Source organism: Elephas maximus, chromosome X (assembly GCF_024166365.1).
Source record: "Elephas maximus indicus isolate mEleMax1 chromosome X, mEleMax1 primary haplotype, whole genome shotgun sequence".
In the NCBI taxonomy this organism is placed as follows: Eukaryota; Metazoa; Chordata; class Mammalia; order Proboscidea; family Elephantidae; genus Elephas; species Elephas maximus.
In genome coordinates this window covers 167792999-167815647 of record NC_064846.1, presented here as the reverse complement: position 1 = coordinate 167815647, position 22649 = coordinate 167792999, and the positions used below count along the sequence as shown (strand labels likewise).

At 41.8% G+C, this 22649-nt stretch overlaps 1 protein-coding gene across 1 annotated transcript in view; it reads left to right on the top strand.

The window, feature by feature from the left end:
* The window catches only part of FRMPD4 (FERM and PDZ domain containing 4), a 604892-nt gene that overhangs the window by 4463 nt on the left and 577780 nt on the right, over positions 1-22649 (top strand). The gene's annotated exons all lie outside the window — the stretch shown is intronic.

Sequence of the window (22649 nt, the reverse complement as noted above, 5' to 3'; positions counted from 1 at the left end):
AGAAAGCATCTTGTTCAGGTTTTGTACCACTTCAATCACCTCTCTGTCTCTCTGGCAAGTGAATTTCACCTTCTTGCTATCTGAATATGATACAGACTGTCAGCTGCTGTGAGACTTGGACTTCAGTTGTTTTTTCTTCCTTTAAATGAATGACCTGGAAATCTACATTTTTTGCTCCAACCTTCCAGCTGTTCATGCTCTCCCTTTGCACGCACGCGTGCACACAGACTCCCGTGTACACACATGCGCAGTGCATATGCACGTGCATGCACACACACAGTGCTCAACTTTATGCTTCCGCTTTTTGTTTGCCACAGCAGTTTACCAGTGAGAAAATATACATTGTTGGTGAACTTGTAATTTATCTTTAAGAAACGGACTTGAAACCAGTGATTTCATACTTAACTCAAGAAGAAAAATTGAGAACAATTTTTTAGTTTGTTGAGAAGTACAGTCCTGAAATTTACCACCTTTACTGTTAAATGTTCTTGAACTTTGAGAGCTAATCATAGCAAGCAAGGAAATTTATGAATAGGTTAAACCAGGGGTTGGCAAACTCTGGCCTGTGGGCCAAATCCCACTTGTTGCCTCTATTTGTATGGCCCATGAGCTAAGAAGAAATTTTAAATGGGTCAAACAAACAAACAAGAAAAGAAGAATAATATGAAATTCAAATTTCAGTGTCCATAAATACAGCTTTGTTGGAACACAGCCACGCTCATTCATGTACGGGATTGTCTATGGCTGCATTCACATGGCAACGAAGCCTAAACTGTGTACTTTCTGGCCCGTTACAGGAAAAGTTTACCAACCCCTGGGTTAAACAATACCTTTTCCTATTTTCTTTAGCATTATCAGCACATGTGTGGGCACATGTACACCCAAATAACACAAAAGTTGAGCATATTAAGTACATGAATTCACTATTGTACATTCACAATTAATATAGACCTAATCTTTACCAAAAAACTTTTTTTCTCTTTTTAATCTTTACCAAAGGAGCCCTGGCGGCACAGTGGTTAAAGTGCTCGACTGCTAACTGAAAGCTTTGTCAGTGATTCGAACCCACCAGACACTCTGTGGGAGAAAGATGTGGCAGTCCGCTCCCATAAAAATGAGAACTAGATAACCCTATGGGGCAGTTCTACTCTGTAACGAGCCCTGGTGGTACAGTGGTTAAGCACTCAGCTATTAACGAAAAGGTGGAAGAGTCGGCAATTCGAACCCACCAGCTGCTCCCAGGGAGAAAGGTGTGGCAGTCTGTTTCTATAAAGATTAAAAATCCCATAGGGCAGTTCTACTTTGTCGTATAAGGTTACTATGAGTCGGAATCGACTCAATGGCTGTGGGGTTGTTCTGTTAATCTTTACCAACACTTCTGGTCTCAAATTGTTTTTTTTTTTAACTGTTGGATACCAACCATGAGAAGCAAATATAGCTTCCCTACTGGTATTTGTTGGGAATATTGTGGTAAAATTTTGAGTGCTTATTCTTTGGTCACTAAGTCAGCCTGCTTTCTTTGGGCTGGAGAGTTACTTGTTGAAGTGATGCTTGCCTCCCATAGTCCTTTAAGCTTTGTAGTCCAGCATGGATGGAAAAAGAACAGGCAATAATACTTGCAGAGCCTCAACCAACGTGTGCCTGTGAGCTGATAATCAAGTCAATGGGAGAATGCCTGGTATTCCTTACAGTACACTTGAGCCATCTGGTCCTAATGGCTAATGACCTTCATTAATCTGTTTCCAAATGGAAAGAACACCACATAAGTAGATTTAGTTGTAGGCAGAAGAATGGAGGTAGGCCGCCTCAATTTAGAGTTGAGTTTAACCCAACTTTCCTAGGATTGGACTGAGAGAATTGTAATGAAAAACCGTAGACTACTTTTAGTTCTTTATAACATAAAAACATTCCAAAAGTGTGCTGCCTTGCTTCTGAGCAATTTAGGTCATTATGTACTTAAGCTCTGAAAATTATCTTGAAGAAATCTAAGCCTTAGTTTTAGATAACAAAGTTAACATTCCAATTTTTTTTTTTCCTGGCAAAGAGATGAGAAGGGTTTCCTGCCTGAACTCTCCTTTCAGAAATGTATTTTTAAGTATGGTTTACAGCATTTGGCATATGATAAATACTCTATAGTAAATAACTGGTGAGTGAAATCATACACAGTCCATTCTAATACTTATTGCAAATCAATTGTCATCGTTTGCTTAGCTGAACAAATAGCATGATGGGTAATTCTTGAAGGTGAAGGACCAAAACCCAAAAACCAAGCCCAGTGCCGTCGAGTCGCTTCTGACTCATAGCGACCCTATGGGACAGAGCAGAACTACCCCATAGAGTTTCCAAGGAGCGCCTAGTGGATTTGAACTGCTGAACCTTTGGTTAGCAGCCGTTGCACTTAACCACTACGCCACCAGGGTTTCCGAAGGTGAAGGAATACATTAGAAATAAATAGCACACAGGTGCAGGCACATAGCCACCCAAATAACACACAAGTTGAGCATTTTAAGTACATGAATTCACTAATATACATTTACTATGAGTACAGACCTAATCTTTACCAGAGGAGCCCTGGTGGCACAGTGGTTAAAGCCCTCGACTGCTGACTAAAAGATCAGCAGTTCGAACCTACCAGACGCTCTGCAGGAGAAAGGTGTGGCAGTCTGCTCCCATAAAGAAAACCCTCTGGGGCAGTTCTGCTCTGCAAGAAACCCTGATGGCGCAGTGGTCTCAGGAAACCCTGGTGACTAGGTTTCAGGAAATAAACTTTTATTTCTACTTTGACATTTGAAGCATTTAATTTTTTTTTCTTTCTGTGATTGAGGGTTAAAAGTAATGCAGTTTGACGTCTAAGAAATCTGTGTTTTACTGCAAGAAGCTCAACAAGCAACATTATGATTATGTTAAAATGGGTTTTTATAGATGACAGTGTTTATTTTTAAAAGGAGGCCCTTTTCGCATGCTAGGAAAACACAATCACTTTTATGAAAGAAATGTTTTTTTAAAGTTTGCGCAGGAAAAGCAGTTTCCCTATAATTACCATTCCTCAAGACTTTAATTTTAATTTCGGTTTTTTTTCATGCGTTTCATACGTTTCTTTTTTGCTATTTGCTTAACCGAAAATAAGAACACGATGATTATCTGACAAAGATAAACTACAAAGAAACCTGTAGGCAACAGTACCTAAAACTAATGATAAAACTTGCCCAACTAATGAAGGAACCAGTAGGTTTATCAATTTCAATGACAGATTTAACTACGCGGTCATGGACTGCTGGGGTGGAGAACGAGCCATCATCCAGCTGATTCGGGGCTGTTGTGTGGCTGCCTCATGAAATCATACAGCTGACCATGGTGATTTTACAGCGGCCCCTCTCACACTGGAGCCTCTTAAGTTCACTACCAGTCAGTTGACTCTAGGGCCAGAGTGATTAGCAGCCTCAGGTGCACAGCGCATAGAGTCTGGGATTTATTTTGTCACAAGCCCCTCACGTGCCCAACTGAATCGTGGCTCAGGGCACTGCCCCTCTGTGGCCCAGGGCTCTGGGAGCCACTTGAAGGTGAATTTTGAAGCTTTCTAAAGTGCAAATCTGATCGTCCTATCTTACTGCTTCTTGATGTCCCTGGGGCCAAATCCACATTCTTTATCTCCACCCTTTTGGCGTTGACCCCTGTTTCCTTTGGGTACCTTATTTCTGGATACTTGTTATCCCTCCTTCCCAGCTTTAACTTCCTATCCAACCCCACAACACATGTATACACACTGTCATGTACATGCACACAACCACATGCACACACGCTCATGCACGAAACACACCTCCACCTCTAACCACATTGAACTTCTTGGAAGTCTTCAAAGGTGCCACACTTGGAGCCTTTTCCATATACTCTCCATTTTGTCTGGAACAGTCCTTTCCTTGACACCTTTTCACCTGGAAAACTACTATTTGTCTTCTGTGTTTCGGTTTTTCATCTAAGCTTGTTCCACGCAGCCTTCTCCAACCTCTGAATCCTGGGCTAAATGGCTCGTGTACATATTATATATTTTATTGATTAAGGTAATCTAACTGCTTTAATAGATAAGCCCCGAAGTTGTTAGTGGCTCAACCCAGTGGATATTTATTTCTTGCTCACTTGAAGCTCAAAACAGGTGTTCTGATGAGGCGGGGGAGCTCTGCTCCACAGGTCACTCAGAACCGTGAAGATGAAGGCGCTTTCATCTTCGATACGAAGTCTAACGTTGCCCTGCACATCAACGTTCAGCTGACAGAGGGGAGAGAGATGGTGAAGTGTTAAGGGGTGGCGGGGGGAGTTCAGTGGCCATGCTTGAAGCTGAAGTATACCATTCTGCCCATGTTCCACTAGCAGAACTCAGTTACCTGGCCGTATCTAACTGTAAGGGAAACTGGAAAATGTAGTCTAGCTGTGTACCCTGTCTTGGCTGGACATCTGTGCCTCAGCCTGTATATTAGATTGCATTTTTGTTCTCAGTTCTTTAACTTTCCCTGAATTCAAGTCTTTTGCCATGTGACATTGCAGATTCTCCCACTAGAGGTGGAGCGTACCTCCTTGCCTCATAGATGTTGGGCTTGGCCATGTGACTTGCTTTGACCAATACAATATGGACAGAATTCACAGAGTATCACTTTTAACAGAAGGCCTTAAGAGGCACTGTGCATTCCTTTTGTGCTTTGACCGTGACTATTTGAAGAACTGCCTAGGTTAAACTTTTGGTCCCAGATGCTAGAAACACGTGGAGCTTGCAACCTTGTGAGCATGAAAATAGATGCTTCTTGTATGGTACTGGGTTTTGAGAGGTTTGTTATGCAGCAGCATTGTCGCAAGAGTTGACTGGTGTCCACTGTATTATAATTGAATCCAGTTTTGGATTGTATCTCCTTTTTGAGCTCTCGGAGCCCTGGTGGTGCAGTGGTTAAGAGTTCAGCTGCTAACCAAAAGGTCAGCAGTTCAAATCCACCAGCTGCTCCTTGAAAACCTTTTGGGGCAGCTCTACTCTGTCCTATAGTGTCGCTATGAGTTGGAATCCACTCGATGGCAATGGGTTTGGGTTTGGTTTTGGTTTTATGAGCTCTTTGCAAGCAAAACTCCTTTGTATTAAACCTCCCCATTCGTAGTAGTTATTGAGCAAGTATTTGGTGAATTATGAATGAGTCAGAGTGAAACCATACTGCATCGCATGTAATGTCAAGTATTCCTTATCACTGATATGCCCATTTCTGGACCTCCTTCACCAGATTGGACTGCTCCTGAGTTTTTTTTTTTTTTTTGTGTGTGTGTGTGTGTGTGTGCTGTAAGTGAAAGTTTACAAATCAGGTCAGTCTCTCACACAAAAACTTATATATACCTTGCTACCAAACCCAGTGCCATCGAGTCGATTCTGCTACATACTCCCAATTGCTCTCCCCCTAATGAAACAGCCCGCTCCCTCCCTCCTCTCTCTGTTCGTGTCCATTCCGCCAGCTTCTAACCCCCTCTACCCTCTCATCTCCCCTCCAGACAGGACATGCCAACATAGTCTCAAGAGTGTCCACCTGATCCAAGAAGCTCACTCCTCGCCAGCATCCCTCCCCATCCCATTGTCCAGTCCAATCCCTGTATAAAGAGTTGGCTTTGGGAATGGTTCCTGTCCTGGGCCAACAGAAGGTCTGGCGGCCATGGCCACTGGGGTCCTTCTAGTCTCAGTCTGACCATTAAGTCTTGTCTTTTTACGAGAATTTAGGGTCTGCATCCCACTGCTCTCCTGCTCCCTCAGGGGTTCTCTGTTGTGTTCCCTGTCAGGGCAGTCATCGGTTGTAGCCAGGCACCATCTAGTTCTTCTGGTCTCAGGCTGATGTAGTCTCTGGTTTATGTGGCTCTTTCTGTCTCCTGGGCTCGTAATTACCTTGCGTCTTTGGTGTTCTTCTTTCTCCTTTGATCCAGGTGGGTTGAGACCAATTGATGCATCTTAGATGGCTGCTTGCTAGCATATAAGACCCCAGACGCCACTCTCCAAAGTGGGATGCAGAATGTTTTCTTAATAAATTTTATTATGCCAATTGACTTGGATGTCCCCTGAAACCATGGTCCCCAAACCCCTGCCCCTGCTACGCTGGCCTTCGAAGCATTCAGTTTATTCAGGAAACTTCTTTGCTTTTGGTTTACTCCAGTTGTGCTGACCTTGCCTGTATTGTGTGTTGTCTTTCCCTTCACCTAAAGTAGTTCTTACCTACTATCTAATTAGTGAATACCCTCCTCCCCCTCCGCCTCCCTCTCCCCTCTCGTAACCATCAAAGAATATTTTCTTCTCTGTTTAAACTATTTCTCAAGTTCTTATAATAGTGATCTTATACAATATTTGTCCTTTTGCAACTGACTAATTTCACTCAGCAAAATGCCTTCCAGATTCCTCCATGTTATGAAATGTTTCACAGATTCATCACTGTGCTTTATCAATTCCATTGTGTGAATATACCATAATTTATTTATCCATTCATCCGTTGATGGACACCTTGATTGCTTACATCTTTTTGCTATTGTAAACAGTGCTGTAGTGAACATGGGTGTGCATATATCTGTTCCTATAAAGGTTCTTATTTCTCTAGGATGTATTCCAAGGAGTGGGATTGCTAGATTGTATGGTAGTTCTATTTCTAGCTTTTTAAGGAAGTGCCAAATCGATTTCCAAAGTGGTTGTACCATTTTCCATTCCCACCAGCAGTGTATAAGTGTTCCAGTCTCTCCTCAACCTCTCCAACATTTATTATTTTGTGTTTTTTGGATTAATGCCAGCCTTGTCGGAGTGAGGTGGAATCTCATTGTAGTTTTGATTTGCATTTCTTTAATGGCTAATGATCGTATTTCCTCAGGTATCTGTTCGCTACCTGAATGTCTACTATAGTGAAGTGTCTGTTCATATCTTTTGCCCATTTTTTAATTGAGTTATTTGTTGCTCCTGAGTTTTAGGGTCTGCTGGCAGTGCTCATTCCTCATGCCTTTTTGACATTTGGCAGTGAACTGTTGGCCACCCCTCCAACTTAGGACCCAGCCAGGTACCTGGGCGCACATCCTCTCTTTCCCATCGTTGTTTTCTTCTTCCTTCTAGTCCTGAAACACCTAGTTGTCTCCAATTTTGTACAGTAAAACCTGCAAAAGCCAGAACTTGTGTAAGGCAGAAACCTGTCAGAGAAGGAAAACGTGGATATTTTCCATGAATAGAGAGCAACAGAAAAGTGGCAAGACTGCACCCTGTCAAAGGTGGAAAACATGTGAGACTGGGAAGAACAAAGCAGTCCCGTCAAGTCCTGGTTCTCACAGATTTCACTGTGTATTTTTTCTCTACTGCCAGGAGAGAATAAAAAATAATATTAGTAAAATAGTTAAATATTTGATAATGAGAGTTTTATGTACTTAAAGGTGATATTAACGGAGACCATGGGTGGCAAACCCTGGTGGCATAGTGGTTAAGTGCTGCGGCTGCTAACCAAAAGGTTGGCAGTTCAAATCCACCAGGCGCTCCTTGGAAACTCCATGCGGCAGTTCTACTCTGTCCTGTAATGTTGCTATGAGTTCGAATCGACTTGACAGCAATGGGTTTGGTTTTTTGGTTTTTTTGGTTAAGCACTCAACTGCTAGTTGAAAGGCTGGTGGTCCAAACTCATCCAGAGGAGTGGAAGACAGGCCTTGGAAGACAGGCCTGGTGATCTGCCTCTGAAAGGTCTCAGCCTTGAAAACCCTATGGGGCACGGTCCCACTCTGTACATGTGGGGTGGCCACGAGTTGGAATTGACTCTACAGCAACTAACAACGACAGCAGTCGTCAGGGTGTCTTGCACTCAGTATATTGGAAAAAGAAAAGAACTGGAAAGCGGAATGTTCGCTAAACTCAGTGAAAGGCATTGTCTTGCTAAAGTGGACACCTTTGACCTCGGGTCAGTTTTCATACGGCCCTTTTAAAATATCACACTGAATGTGCAAGTTTTAAGAAATGGGTGTATGAGAACTTTCATTAAAAATTAAAACGAAATATTGTACAGCTGTAGACAAAAAAGGACAAGAAAAAAGCCTCTGCAGCTAGATAGAAAGAGCTCTGGATAGACTTAATTTTCACTTAGCAGTAAGTGCCATATCCCTGTTCACACTTTATGTTTTTATTTCTTGAGTTTTGAACCCTAGGAATATCTTACCTATTAAAAATAAGCTTGACTTTCAAAAATGCTAATAGAATGCAAAAACCCATTGCCCTCAAGCCAATTCCAACTCATAGCAAACCCCTGTGGGACAAAGGAGAACTGCCCCCATGGGGCTTCCAAGGCTGTAAATCTTTACGGAAGCAGACTGCCACATCTTTCTCCCGTGGAACAGCTGGTAAGTTTGAACCACAGACCCTTCAGTTAGCAGCACCACCAGGGCTCCTTGCTAAAACCAAGGGTCCAAATAGTAGTGTCAACAGGTTTTTAATATGTTTTCTCTGATTACTAAAGATAATTGTATGATGAACAGTTTTGAAAATATAGAACACAAAAAGGGAAAAATATATAAATATTTGAAATTCCACCAAAACCAAAAAGCCCATTGCCGTTGAGTCGGTTCGGACTCATAGCGATCCCACAGGGTTTCCAAGGAGTGGCTGGTGGATTTGAACTGTGGACCTTTTGGTTAGCAGCTGAGTTCTTAACTACTGTGCCACCAGAGCTCCTGAAATTCTACCAGCCCAGTATAGTCACTGTTCTATATTTTCTTTAACCTTTAAATCTATTTTACATAGTTAAGATAATACCACACATTCACAATTCTATACTTACATTTTTAAATATATCACTTTCCCATGTCATTAAAAACTCTATAAATATAAAATAATCAGTACATATACCACAGTTTACTAAACTATTTCTTATTTAATTAGCATTTAGATTGTTTCCTTTTTTATTTTTTGTTTGGATAATAATGTACTGAATATCTTAATAGCTAAGTCTTTGGATTTTCATGGGAAGAATTTTTATGGCAATAATAATAGCGTACTGAATGTTTCATAATCCATAAAAGTCACAAGGTAGCTGGGATACCTTTAAAATGATATTCAAATTTTATGCTAAAATTATGGACCATCTAGTTCCTCAAGGTATTAAAGTTGACAAGCAGCATTTGTCAAAGAAGTTAATGTAATGACAAGGACTTGAAGCAGTTGGTGATGGGGAAGCTTGAGTAATGGCAGGTGGTGTGAGCTTTGGCTTTCTCATTTGTAAATGGTAAAATTACTTGATATTCCTTCTAAATTTCATTCCATCTCTAAAAGTCTGACATTTTATAATAGAATGATCAACTTCTAAGAAATGGGTCTATTAGAACTTGGCTTAAAAATAGCATGAAATATTATGCCATTGTAAAAAAAAATAAAGAACAAGGACATGCTGTATGCGGTGATATAGAATGGTCTCCAAAAAAAACCCATTGCTGTCGAGCCCGACTCACAGCACCCCTTTAGGACAGAGTAGAACTGCCCCGTAGGGTTTCCAAGGAGCGGCTGGTAGATTTGAACTGCCGAACTTTTTGGTTAGCTGGGACCACCAGGGCCCCAGAATGGTCTCCAGGATGTGTTGATTAAGTGAAAATAGTATGGTGCACAATAGTAAATATACTTGTATTTACATAAAATGGCTGAAAGTATATGCAAGAAACGAATAGCAGTGTTATTAGAATGGGGGAAGGGAGGAAAAAGTTTACTTAGGCAAAAGAAAGAAAAATCAAATATGAGCCCTCAAACTGTGATAAAATGTTGAAAAAAAATCACCACAGATGAAAACATAAATTGGTGACTGATAGTTCTGATGTACATCTTAGTTTTCTCTATGTGGAAATGCTCACAGAAGGAATAAATGCAGTACAAGATAGTTTAATGTAATACATACACACACAGACATATATATATCCTAAAAAAGCCTGATAGAATTTTCAGGTCTATAAAATTTTAATGATAATTTTTATCAGCAAATTATGAAAAAGCTGGAAGTTTATATCATTCTTAAAAAAAACTCTGTATAGAATTGAGTACTCTGAAGCAAAATTCCTTCATTTTTTAATATAGATTGGGTTTGCTCTGATCAGAATATAAACAGAAAAATATTTTTTTCTTCTGTCCCCTACTCTCCCCTGCAACCAACAAACTTTATCTTGTTAGTCAGTCAATTTTTTTTTAACTTAAATCTTATTACTTTTTGTCAGCAATCTTACAAATCTTATCACCCAATAACCTTCTGTTCACCAAAGGGGACAACTTGGTCTGTTTTGGAGAAGCACATTCTGAGGATATATTGATGGATGCTTCCTTTAGGTCTGTAATTTGATTACGGTACCATTAGTTCATAATTTGGCTTTCCGGTTGAGATCGTGTTGACAGGCTGAAGAATAGAGCCCTATTTAACTAAGTTGATGAAACCCACATAGGGGACAATAAAGTGCCTAATCCTTCTTTCCTGGTTAATCCTTTACTTAATCTCCCTTTAGCATTGATGTGTAACTCCATAAACGTCCCTCTAGCTAGAATATAGTGATGTCTTTAATAAAATATTCTAGCTATTATAGGTAGACGTGTTAACATTTTATAAAGATCATCTAAACATAAAAAAATACAGGAAAAAACTATACTGGACATACTTCATAGTTTTACTGCTGACCTATAAGTTATTTAGAAATTTTTGCTTTCTCTAGGAGATCAAGGGGTGGCAAAATACAGCCTGTGGACCAATCCAGCTTGTCACCTGTTTTTGTATAGAGCTCAGAGCCTGGACAGCCTTTCTTTCCCTTGTGCACGGGTGGGGCCACTATGAGTTGGCGGCTGACTCGATGGCAGCTAACAACAAGAAGAATGGTTTTTACACTTTTAAATGGTGCCACAGTATCAAAAGAAGAATATTATGTTGTGATACATGAAAATTATATGAAGTTCAAATTTCGGTGTCCTTAAAGTGTTATTAGAACACAGCCATGATCATTAATTTCCATATTAGCTATGGCTGCATTCCCGCTACAAAGGCAGAGTTGAGTAGTTGTTACAGAAACCACGTGGCCCACAAAGGCTGAAATAGCTGCACCTTTACGGAAAGTTTGCTGACCCCTGTCCTCACTCATCAAATTATCATCAAATGCTTTTTGCGGAGAAGGGAAGCACAAATGAATATGTAGATACACATTAAGCTATAGAAATGTTTTTACCTTTCTGGGTTAGTTGGAATTTAGCATCAGTGGGAGTTTAGACAAGATCGGTTTGCAGATATAGATGTTTCTCTGTGCAACTGTACTGGGAACAGCTCTTTCTCTTCCCAAGTAGATTTTAAACAACTTGAATAGGAATTGTGTTGTAAATGTTTATACTCTCCTGCCGTGTTTGCTTTCTTTCGCACAAAGAAGATGTACCCACATGGGCTATACCGTAAAAGATTAAAAGCAAAGGTGCTGATTAACTGTTTCCCCCTTTTCCACTGGTTGCTTTGCTCTAACAGGTGGGTGTTTTGGAGGGAAGTATAGAAAGCACACTGGAAAAGTGGGCTTGCTGAAGAGGACAGGCGAAACAGAAGGGGACGTGGATCCATCAGCCCCACTAGGTTATTCGGCTGCTGCCAACTTCCTAGGGAATGGAAGTTAAAACTCAACTACAGCTTGTGTAGTTTATTTAGAGACACCAAGGTCCCTAGGTGGTGCAAGCGGTTTGTGTGCAACCACTAACCTAAATGTTGGTGGTTCAAACTCACCCAGCGATACCCCAGAAGAAAGGCCTGGCAATCTGCTTCTGTAGAAATTACAGCCAAGAAAACCCTATGGAGTGAGTGCAGTCCTACTGTTACACATGGGGTCGCCATGAGTCAGAATTTACTCGATGGCAACGAGTTTGGTTTTGGTTTATACTTAATACATATATGACGTAAATAGTTACATTTTTAAGTTAAAAATATTCTTACTATGCCTTCTTATTATGAGTTTATCAGTTAGGATGTTTTAGGTGTAAGTAAAAGAATGCTTGAAGAACAGTAGTGTGAACTATGCAGTAATTTAACTTACAGAATGAGATACCCGGAGGTAGGCTGTTCCTGGGTTGGGGTACACTGGCTCAGCAAGGTCAACAAGAACCCAGGCTTTCCCTCTTTCTGCTCTGCTACCCTCATGCTTGTCCCCACATGGGTGTAAAGTGATTGCCAAAGCGCCAGGTATCACTTTATCATATGTGTGGGTTCAGAGGCAGGAAGCAGGGGGTGGCTGGAGGACTATGAGTATTTCCTGTGTGACTCTTTCTTCTTATCATGGGGGAATATCTTTTCCAGAAGCTGAGGACTTTCCCTTACAGTCTCATTGGCCAGAATGGATCACATGGCTACATCTAACAAAGGGCCATAGTAAACGCTTGAATTTGGGAGGTAGCTAAGGAGCATCCATCTAGTCACCACACTCAAATTCTGGTACATATATATTATCTTCATTGTGTTATGACCAAATTGAGAGTATATTCATGAGAATTCTGTGAGCAGCAAGTAATAGAAAGCACAACGAAAAATAATGTAAGCAGGAGGACAATTTATAATTTATTCTCTTATATAAGAAATCCAGACATAGGACCATTTTAGAGCTGGTTAACTATATTCAAGGTCTCTGGTTTTTGTCATCTTTTTGATGTGCCATCCTCAGCAAGTTGACTGTACCCCTCACGATTACAAAATGGCTGCAGTAGCTCCAAGTATCTTCACACAAAAAAGACCAAATAAACTTTTGCTAGAACACATTCATGCCCATTCATTTACATCTCATTTATGGCTGCTTTTGCCCTACAGTGGCAGAATTAAGTACATAGTTGCAAAAGAGACCAGATGGACCCCAACCTCTTACAGAAAAAGCTCACAAACCTCTGGTTAAGAGTCCTAGTGGCTCCCAACTGGGGAGGGGGGAGGTGGTGCTGAGAAATGCCTGGGATGTTTTAGTTGTTGTAATGATGAGGTGGGGACCAAGGGATGTAGAGTGGGAAGAGGCCAGGGATGCTAAGCGTCCTAACCTGAGCAGAACCATCCTGCATAATGAAGAATTGTCCCCCTCAAAATAGCAGTGGTCCCTCACATTGACACACACTGACTTACCTTAATTAAGAGTCAGTTTCTAAGATGGGCGTGGGCCTCAGCTCCCCCTACCGCCGTTTCACCCCGCTCCCAGCATGTGGTTATCTGATACCTTTGCCAAATGGAGACTGTGGGAGACTAGAATAAGGAGAGGAAATGACTGTTGGTTAGGCAACCAAGAGTGTTGGCTCTGGAGAGCAGAGAGGATTTGCTAAATTGATATGCAGAAAGGGATGCTTACATGGGCACCTGATAATTAGAGACTGACTCATCAGCTGATAACAGTGGTTACCCTGATGGGGAACAGCTCACAATGCCAGCATTTTACACCAGTGGGAAAGTGCTTCCCTGTTCCTTACCCTGCAGGATTTGAGTTTATAAGGACTGAAAAGGCTTTCCTTTAATGCATTTCTGTAATGAACAAATTGTCTCCAACCAGCTCATATTATTTGTATGATTGAAAGTAAGTTTTTAACAATAATCGGAAACAATTAAATCATAAAACATAATTTGTCTTGGTATTTATGATAGGACCAATTGATTTTTTTTACACGACTTTGTTGTTTGGGTGTTAAATTGAAAAGAAATGTACAATTGTGCATTTCTTGTTCCTAATCATTTTCTCATTGATTGAAGAAGGTACAAGATTTCACAATAAAAATGTCTCAGCTAGGCTTTTATCTGAGGAGCCCTGGTTGCACAGTGGTTGAGCACTCAGCCGCTAACCAAGAGGCCGGTGATTTGAAGGCACCAGGTGCTTCACCAAAGAAAGATGTGGCGGTCTGCTTTGCTAAGGATTACAGCCTTGGAAACCCTATAGGACAGTTCTACTCTGTCCTATAGGGCTGCTGTGAGTTGAAATTGACTCAACAGCAATGAGTAAGAGTGAGTATGTTTTTATCCATATCTATAGTCATAAACCCAAAAAGCCAAACCCATTGCCACTGAGTCGATTCCAACTCATAGCGACTGTATAGGACAGAGTAGAACTGCCCCATAGAGTTTCCAAGAACTGCCGTGGTGGGTTTGAACTGCTGACCTTTTGGTGAGCAGCTGTAGCTCTTAACCACTATGCCACCAGGGTTTCCATCTATAGCCATAAAACCAAAAAACGAAACCCAGTGCCGTGGAGTCGATTCCGACTCATGGCAACCCTATAGGACAGAGTAGAACTGCCCCATAGAGTTTCCAAGGAGCGCCTGGCAGATTCGAACTGCCAACCCTTTGGTTAGCAGCCATAGCACTTAACCACTACGCCACCAGGGTTTCCTAGCAACTATAAATGAAGACATGGGAATAGGTATGGGGCATCTACTGAGTGTTTTCACAGACAAGTAGGTGTAGATGCCCACATGTTACACAAATCTGTTATATGATGTTTGCTTGGAGTATTGTAGTAGCTTTTTTGTAAACCAAAACTCACAGAAAAAAAATTGCTTTCTATTGTTACCTAGTACACACATACATGCCATATGCACGCATAGACTCATAACTAAAACAAAAGTTTCAAAAAATAATATTGAGTCTGGTACATCTCAATTCTGTTGTTCTATTTAATCCTTTTGCGTGTTTTGATTCAGCTAATGGCCGACCACGGAATTGGTTTACCCATGTGTGGAAAACATCAGGATGTTAGATGTGTGTCTTTTCCCTGCTGGGAGTGTCTTTCTTTTTCTAGGAACCTAGCTTCTACTGTAATGCCCTGGTTGTTGTTGTTGGGGGCTGCTTTTCATCAGGTCATCTGACCCAGGCTGAGCCAATGAGAGCCCTTGTCCAAAGTTTTTCTCAATTTGAGTCTGAAAGGAAGGGCTTTGGTCCTTTTTTTGGTGACAAGCCTTTAAGGATGAGAGCCCAAGACTCCCCATAGCCATAAGGTGCCAGTCCCAGGCGACCCCTGGCCTGAGACCCTGAGCAAGCTTCACGTGAGGGGCTGGAAGGAAGGACTCTGGTGATATTTGAGCTCTAGATCCAGCCATGCTAGAGGCCAGTGTACCTTGGTGGGTTTACTTATAGGAGCTGATACGGAAGCATGCTTGTGGAAGTGAGCCTCGGAGGGCTTGCAGTTTGTGAGTTACTGTGAAGGGGTGGGAGGAGGGCTATCTGAAAATGGAGGGAAGGCGCCAATACCAGATGTGGATGGTAGATGTTGAGAGGTGCAGCTTCCTGCGTTCCCGTAGTATTTCTCCGGGACAACATTGTGCATAAGCTTGTGGGAAAATTCAGCTGTGCTCAAATTGTTCCCTGAGGTATCAATATTGAAGCAAATGCATTCACACTTACAAAGTTATAGCCAAACTGACTGGACCAGGATAGTCCAAGTGGTTTCGAGTAGGCACAACGTGCCATTTCATTTGTTGCAATAAAGTTCGACTCTTAAATGTAGATAGTCGTGCAGAATGCTTTTGACTGCCATTGTTCTCAAACCAAGCACACTGCTTCTGGGCAGTCAAGGATTAGCTGTAGTTTGGAAGCTACTGTTGCTGGGAATAATCTCAGTTCTTTCTGTTTCACGCTTGAGCTTCCGTATTCTTTTCAGTGTAACATTTTCTCCTCGTTGGCGATCAACGCAACTCATAAATGACCTTTACTTCAGTAATTCCTCTGTGACTTTCATTCCCTTTAATCTATGTGAAGATTGTAAAAACGGCATGGGGATCGTGTCTGACCTCTAACTTCACAAGGGGGAAGAAGAGCCAAGATCAACAGCCCAAGGCTGATTCCTGTGAGGCAGAAGTCAGACTTGCCTCCTCTCTACGCCGTCTTTACCAATTCTGACACCAACCGTCCCTCCCATGGCACTCTCTGTTTCTCTGCTGGATTTGATAATTCATTGCAATGGCCACACAGAACTCACAGACCATACTTACAATTACGGGGTTTATTAGGGAAGTGACAGTTGCAATTGAGACCCAGGAACACTCAGGATACAGTTCTTCCATCAGGACAGCCTCTCCCCAGCTGTGCTCCCAGGCAGGCCTCTCCCTGGCCCTCATTCTCTGCCCAAAGGCACTCAGCTTTCCCTCTCCATGGGCCAGGAAGCCCACTGCGCTGTCTTCTACTGCCGGGTCTCTGCTGCTGGGTCTCTCCTGCCACTGCTTCTCACTGTCTTCAGGTTTACAGCTTGCTCTTTCTCTCTGTCTCCTGGTCCCAGGAGCTTCCCAGTGCAGGGATCCTGGGTCCAAAAGATGTGCTAGCTCCTGGCTGTTCTTTCCTGGGGGTGGTGGGTTCTCTGTGTTTCCTGCCCCTGGGGTGGCTCATTTCAAGTCCAGCATGATGGCAAAATTGACCAATCCTGTTGATATGCCACAATTGCCATATCTGCACAGTCCCACCCAATCACTTGGGTGTGAGTTTAACAAGACCATGACGAGAAAGGCCACACAAAAACTATCTATCACACCAAAAAGATTGCTCTCTTTTTCCATAATACTGCTCCAACATACAACCTTTTCTTTGAGCGAAAGGCAGAAGGGTGACACACTCTTTAGAATACCCCAGTGTCCAAAATAAATGATAATTTCTGGTACAGAATTGACCAATTATATATTGCATTATTTTTATTGACTAGGCAATGATTTTCATGACCTAGAATATTATGAGTACTGATAATAGCAGTGTTCTTTATATTGCTAATCACCAATATTATCAGAAATGTTGGTATTAATAAAAGTATTAATATAATCACCAATATTAATATCAGTATTCATGTGGCTACTTAACCCTGCAATTTTACTTATACCACTATTTATATTTGTAATCGCTTCACCACTTCTAAAATCTGCGGGTGATATTACTCCTCACTCCTACCCAGCGCCGCTACCACTACCACCACCACCACCGCTGCTGCTGCTTCTGCTACCATGAGTACCTAAAATGTGTTGTGAGTTTACTGTGTTCTGGGCACTTCGCTAAGTCCTTTCTAGGCACTAGCTCAGGTTTTTGATCTTCACAACAACCCAGTGAGGTAGATTCTATTGTTATTCCCATTTCACAGAGGCGGACACTGAGGGTCAGAGAGGTTAAGTAACTAGCTTATCCAATGAAGAAGCAAGGTCAAGTGCTGACCCTTGCTCTGGAATCCCTACTTGTATCCACTGTGTAGCCTGCAGAAATTAGTGCCACTTTGCTGTGCTGTCATTTGCCTCCTGTAATCACATAGGCTGCCTTTTAAAATTATGATGCCATCTCTTTTATAGCAGAGAGAATATTTACAGTCTTTTTCATATTTTACATGTTTCTAGAGTTGTGGAATCAAACACTAATAGTCTCATTTGCAACAACGTGGATTTTAATGAACGTGGTTTCTTCCTTCTCTTTTTAAAGCAGAATGATTTTTATCACCACTACCAAAGGAAATAGAGCAGTTAGGCATTTCAGAAATCCCAAGGAGCCATGGCTTTAGATAACCAGCCAGTTTTGCATTCCCTTCTTTCTTTTGAACTTTTGCCACCTCCGTACATTTTCTTTGTGAATGACATGAATATGATATACTCCAAAGAACCATAGCGGTCCCGAGATGTCAGAGAATATAAAAAAAGTCTGTATTGTAAAGGTAATCTGAGATTGCAGGTAAAATGAGTCATTTTTCTCCTGGAATAATTGTTGGGGATTCTGATGAATAATTTTCAGGGGCATGTCTAATTAACTCTAGGGTAGGAGCAGGCCTCTCATAGTTAACAATGTCTATCCAGTTGGTAACAATGTAGAACTCAAAATGAATTGAGATGTGGTGGTGGGGTCCATTTTGTACACCATCTCAAGCCCGGGAAAGTTGCTGTTGGTTTCTAAGAACATGATAAAGAGCCTTGTAGGAACAGAGGCTTTGAAATTACTGCAGCACCTTCTCCTTTGAACAGCTGTGGTTGCATGAGGCATGTTAGTTGGAAGACCAGTTTCTCCACGCAGAATGCAATAGTAAATTGAATTCAGGCTCTTCTATAAGCAGATGCACTTTTTTTGGTGACTTACTTCCTGTTTATCGTTTTCAATGACATTTATAATTAGTGCCCTTGAAACTGAGGACTGTGAGCTCCAGGAAGAGTTAGTCGGTGTGGCAGTGAGTCACAGTGGTGCTAACATATGCTTTCGGATTCCCTGCCCACCAAAGACACCCTGACGGCAGCATCTGGGATTTAGTCCCAGGCAAACCTGGGCAAACTCCTCTGCTTCCACCCCTAGCAGGTGGCATGTCCCCTTCCCTGTGGTGAACATGGCACTTTTGGGTCAGGGGGATTCCTTCTTGACCCAACACGCAATCTGCTTATGTTGCAAAACGGTAAAATTTGGTATCTTTTTTTCCCCTCTAATTTCAAATGTTATGTTGAGCCATGGGACTTTGCCAGCTACAGTCTTTACCTTTGTGAGTTTCTCCAGTGCTGAAATGTCTAGATTAACTATGTTAAGTAAGACTTTTCTTTCATCTTATTGTGAATATCTCACTAGTAGCATCTTTTGATGCCTCTTGCCTATGTCACATCATGGAAAAAGAGGAATGACGGAAGAGAAGGCACAATGTCTGTACACAGGTGAAAATGAAATAGGTGGTTATCAGAAGATGTTTTCCAAATGATGGATGCAGCCATTATGTTCCAATTAGGGGGGACTCTAACCTCTCCAGTGTGTGGGTGGTCCACAACAGAGTTAGCCCGCAATTAATGATATTTGTTGGTGAGATTTTCCCAGAACTCCTAGTTTGAGGAAGATAAACTATCCCCAATATTCTGTCCCTTTCTCTCTCTGGACTTGTGTTTCTCCTCTACTCTTTGGCCTTAACATTACTTTGTTGTTGTTGTTTATATATCCATTATTATTTGATCATTCTTGATTGTCATAGTGTTTCACAATTGAATTTCTTGGTTCTAATGGCAGTTTTGGGAAAAAAAAAGTGGTGTTTGGGATGTTTGGTTCCAAAGTTTGGTTTTGAAAGCAGCCTTCATTCATTCAAAGTCCCCTCATCTAAATGAATTTTAACCATTAGGGTTTGGATCCATGCCAGGCAGGGTTTATCCTTGCCAACATACTATTCCTTTTGCCTGTAAGGATAGCAACATCCAAAGAATGACCTCATGGGCTCCAGCATGAGCCTGTTGTAGGAAACACACCATCAATATTGATTACTCTTAAGCAACCACTAAATACTGATGGGAACATACAAAAGACATGGGCCTGCCTTTGATTCCTTTTATAAGCTTCACATCAGCAAGAATGAGAGGTAATAATATTTCAAGGGCCTTAGGATCATATAAACAATTATCAAAGATGCCAACATTTGGCTTAAAAACAAAAACCAAACCCACTGCCGTCGAGTCGATTCTGACTCACAGCGACCCTATAGGACAGAGTAGAATTGCCCCATAGAGTTTTCAAGGAGCGCCTGGCGGATTTGAGCTGCCAACCTCTTGGTTAGCAGTCATAGCACTTAACCACTATGCCACCAGGGTTTCCATGTTTGGCTTAGAAGAGTCATTTTTACAATCACATGGGATTTGGTCTCACTTGCAGAAGTGATTTTTTATGTAGACAATTGTCTTTCTTTAGAGAGAAGCTGGTGGGATAGTGGATTTTTGGGGGGTGGGAGGAGGGATGAATCTCAAGTGGTAGCTACTGAGGTCAGGAAAACTCCCAAGGGAACCCATGGAACTCAGACTTTTAAAGACTTTTTATGCAGTTCATGGATGGGAATTGCTCCTGTGGCTGGTAGAAAGGTTCTCAAGTGGTTCCGAAATAATTCAGGGCAGAGGGACAGATCACTTGCATTTTATGGGAAGGTGATGGAATGTACTCTCCAGCTGGAGCACCTTGTCTCCAACAACTACAGAGACCATGTGCCATGTGCTCAACATGAACAAAGACAGCTTGATTAATTTTTAAAAGTAAACTTAGTCTTCCAGGAATAATTACAGCGTATCACCTCGGATAATAATGTTTCTGAGTAAGGCTGTGGTTCTCAAGGAAGGGACATTTGGCAATGTCTGGAGATATTTTTGGTTGTCACAAAGGCGGGGGGTGGTGGTGGGTTACTACTAGCATCTAGTGGGTAGAGGCCAGGGATGCTGCATTTAAATATCCCACAATGCACAGGATAGTCCCCACAACATAGAATGATCTAGTGCCAATTGTCACTAGCACTGAGTTTGAAAAACCCTTTGGTAGAATCTTCATACCTCTCCTGTTTCCCTGTTTTCTTTTCCTCCTGGCACATAGCTAGACTCCATTTACCAGAGGCCCGTGCAGTTAGGTGTCACCAGGTGACTGAGTTCTAGCCAGTGGAATTGGGATGAAGTGATGTGCACCACTCTCAGCACTGGCCCCTCAAAACTTCCCATGTAGAAGCCTCACTCTTGTTCCCCTTCTACTGGCTGAATGGAGAGGAATCTAAACAGTGGTTCTCAACTGGGGGCAATTATGTCCTCTGGGGATATCTGGCAATGTCTGGATACGTTTTTAGTTGTCACAACTGGGTGGGAGGGTGCTATAGGCATCCAGTGGGTGGAGGCCAGGGATGCTCTTAAACATCTTACAATGCACAAGACAATCCCCCACCACAAAGAATGATCTGGCCCCCAAAGTCAGTACTACTGGGGTTGAAAAACCCTGTTTTTTTTTTTTAGAGCTTTAGAGAAAGTCAGAGCTCCCAGATGGAAGACATCTGAGACCATGAATGACGTGACTTTGTAGAGCAGAGCACACCCACTTACCCCCTATAACCGTACTGGATTGGGATAGTGAAACATAGACTTCCACCAAGTTAAGCTACTGATGCTTTGTGTTTGTTTGTTTGTTTGTTTAAAATAATTTTTATTGTGCTTTAAGTGAAAGTTTACAAATCAAGTCAGTCTCTCACATATAAACTTATATACACCTTACTTCATACTCCCATTTACTCTCCCCCTAATGAGTCAGCCCGCTCCCTCCTTCCAGTCTCTCCTTTCATGACCGTTTTGCCAGTTTCTAACCCTCTATACTCTCCCATATCCCCTCCAGACAGGAGATGCCAACACAGTCTTAAGTGTCCACCTGATACAAGTAGCTCACTCCTCATCAGCATCTCTCTCCAACCCATTGTCCAGTCCCTTCCATGTCTGATGAGTTGTTTTCGGGAATGGTTCCTGTCCTGGGCCAACAGAAGGTTTGGGGACCATGACCGCCGGGATTCTTCTAGTCTCCGTCAGACCATTAAGTCTGGTCTTTTTATGAGAATTTGGGGTGTACATCCCACCGTTCTCCTGCTCCCTCAGGGGTTCTCTGTTATGCTCCCTGTCAGGGCAGTCATCAGTGGTGGCCGGGCACCATCTAGTTCTTCTGGTCTCAGAATGATGTAAGTCTCTGGTTCATGTGGCCCTTTCTGTTTCTTGGGCCCATAGTTATCATGTGACCTTTGTGTTCTTCATTCTCCTTTGATCCAGGTAGGTTGAGACCGATTGATGCATCTTAGATGGCCGCTTGTTAACATTTAAGACCCCAGACGCCACACTTCAAAGTGGGATGCAGAATGTTTCCTTAATAGAATTTATTTTGCCAAATGACTTAGATGTCCCCTGAAGCCATAGTCCCCAAACCCCTGCCCTTGCTCCGCTGACCTTCAAAGCATCCAGTTTATCCAGGAAAGTTCTTTGCTTTTGGTCCAGTCCAGTTGAGCTGACCTTCCCTGTATTGAGTATTGTCCTTCCCTTCACCTAAAGTAGTTCTTATCTACTATCTAATCAGTAAATAACCCTCTCCTACTCTCCCTCCCTCCCCCCTCTCGTAACCACAAAAGAATGTGCTCTTCTCAGTTTAAGCTGTTTCTCAAGATCTTATAATAGTGGTCTTATACAATATTTGTCCTTTTGCATCTGACTAATTTCACTCAGCATAATGCCTTCCAGGTTCCTGCATGTTATGAAAAGTTTCACAGATTCATCACTGTTCTTTATCAACGCGTAAGTATTCCATTGTGTGAATATACCATAATTTATTTACCCATTCATCCGCTGATGGACACCTTGGTTGCTTCCAGCTTTTTGCTATTGTAAACAGTGCTGCAGTAAACATGGGTGTGCATATATCTGTTCGTGTGAAGGCTCTTATTTCTCTAGGATATATTCCGAGGAGTGGGATTTCTGGGTTGTATGGTAGTTCTATTTCTAACTTTTTAAGACAACGCCAGATAGATTTCCAAAGTGGTTGTACCATTTTACATTCCCACCAGCAGTGTATTAGAGTTCCAATCTCTCTGCAACCTCTCTAACATTTATTATTTTGTGTTTTTTTGATTAATGCCAGCCTTGTTGGAGTGAGATGGAATCTCATCATAGTTTTAATTTGCATTTCTCTAATTTTGTGTTTGTTTTGTTGTGGCAAATAGTCTGTCCTGATAATAGAGATGCCAAGTGAGACTGCAAAAACCTCTCTATCCTGTAGTGTCATTAGAATACTGCATGTATGTAACACACATGAGCGGTACACAGTCTTGTTGTGATGCCATCAAAGAGAAAACAGAATAAACTTTAAGAAGCTCTATGAATACTCATATTTGAAGGGTAGAATGGATTTTATTAGAAAATAAGTAGACGT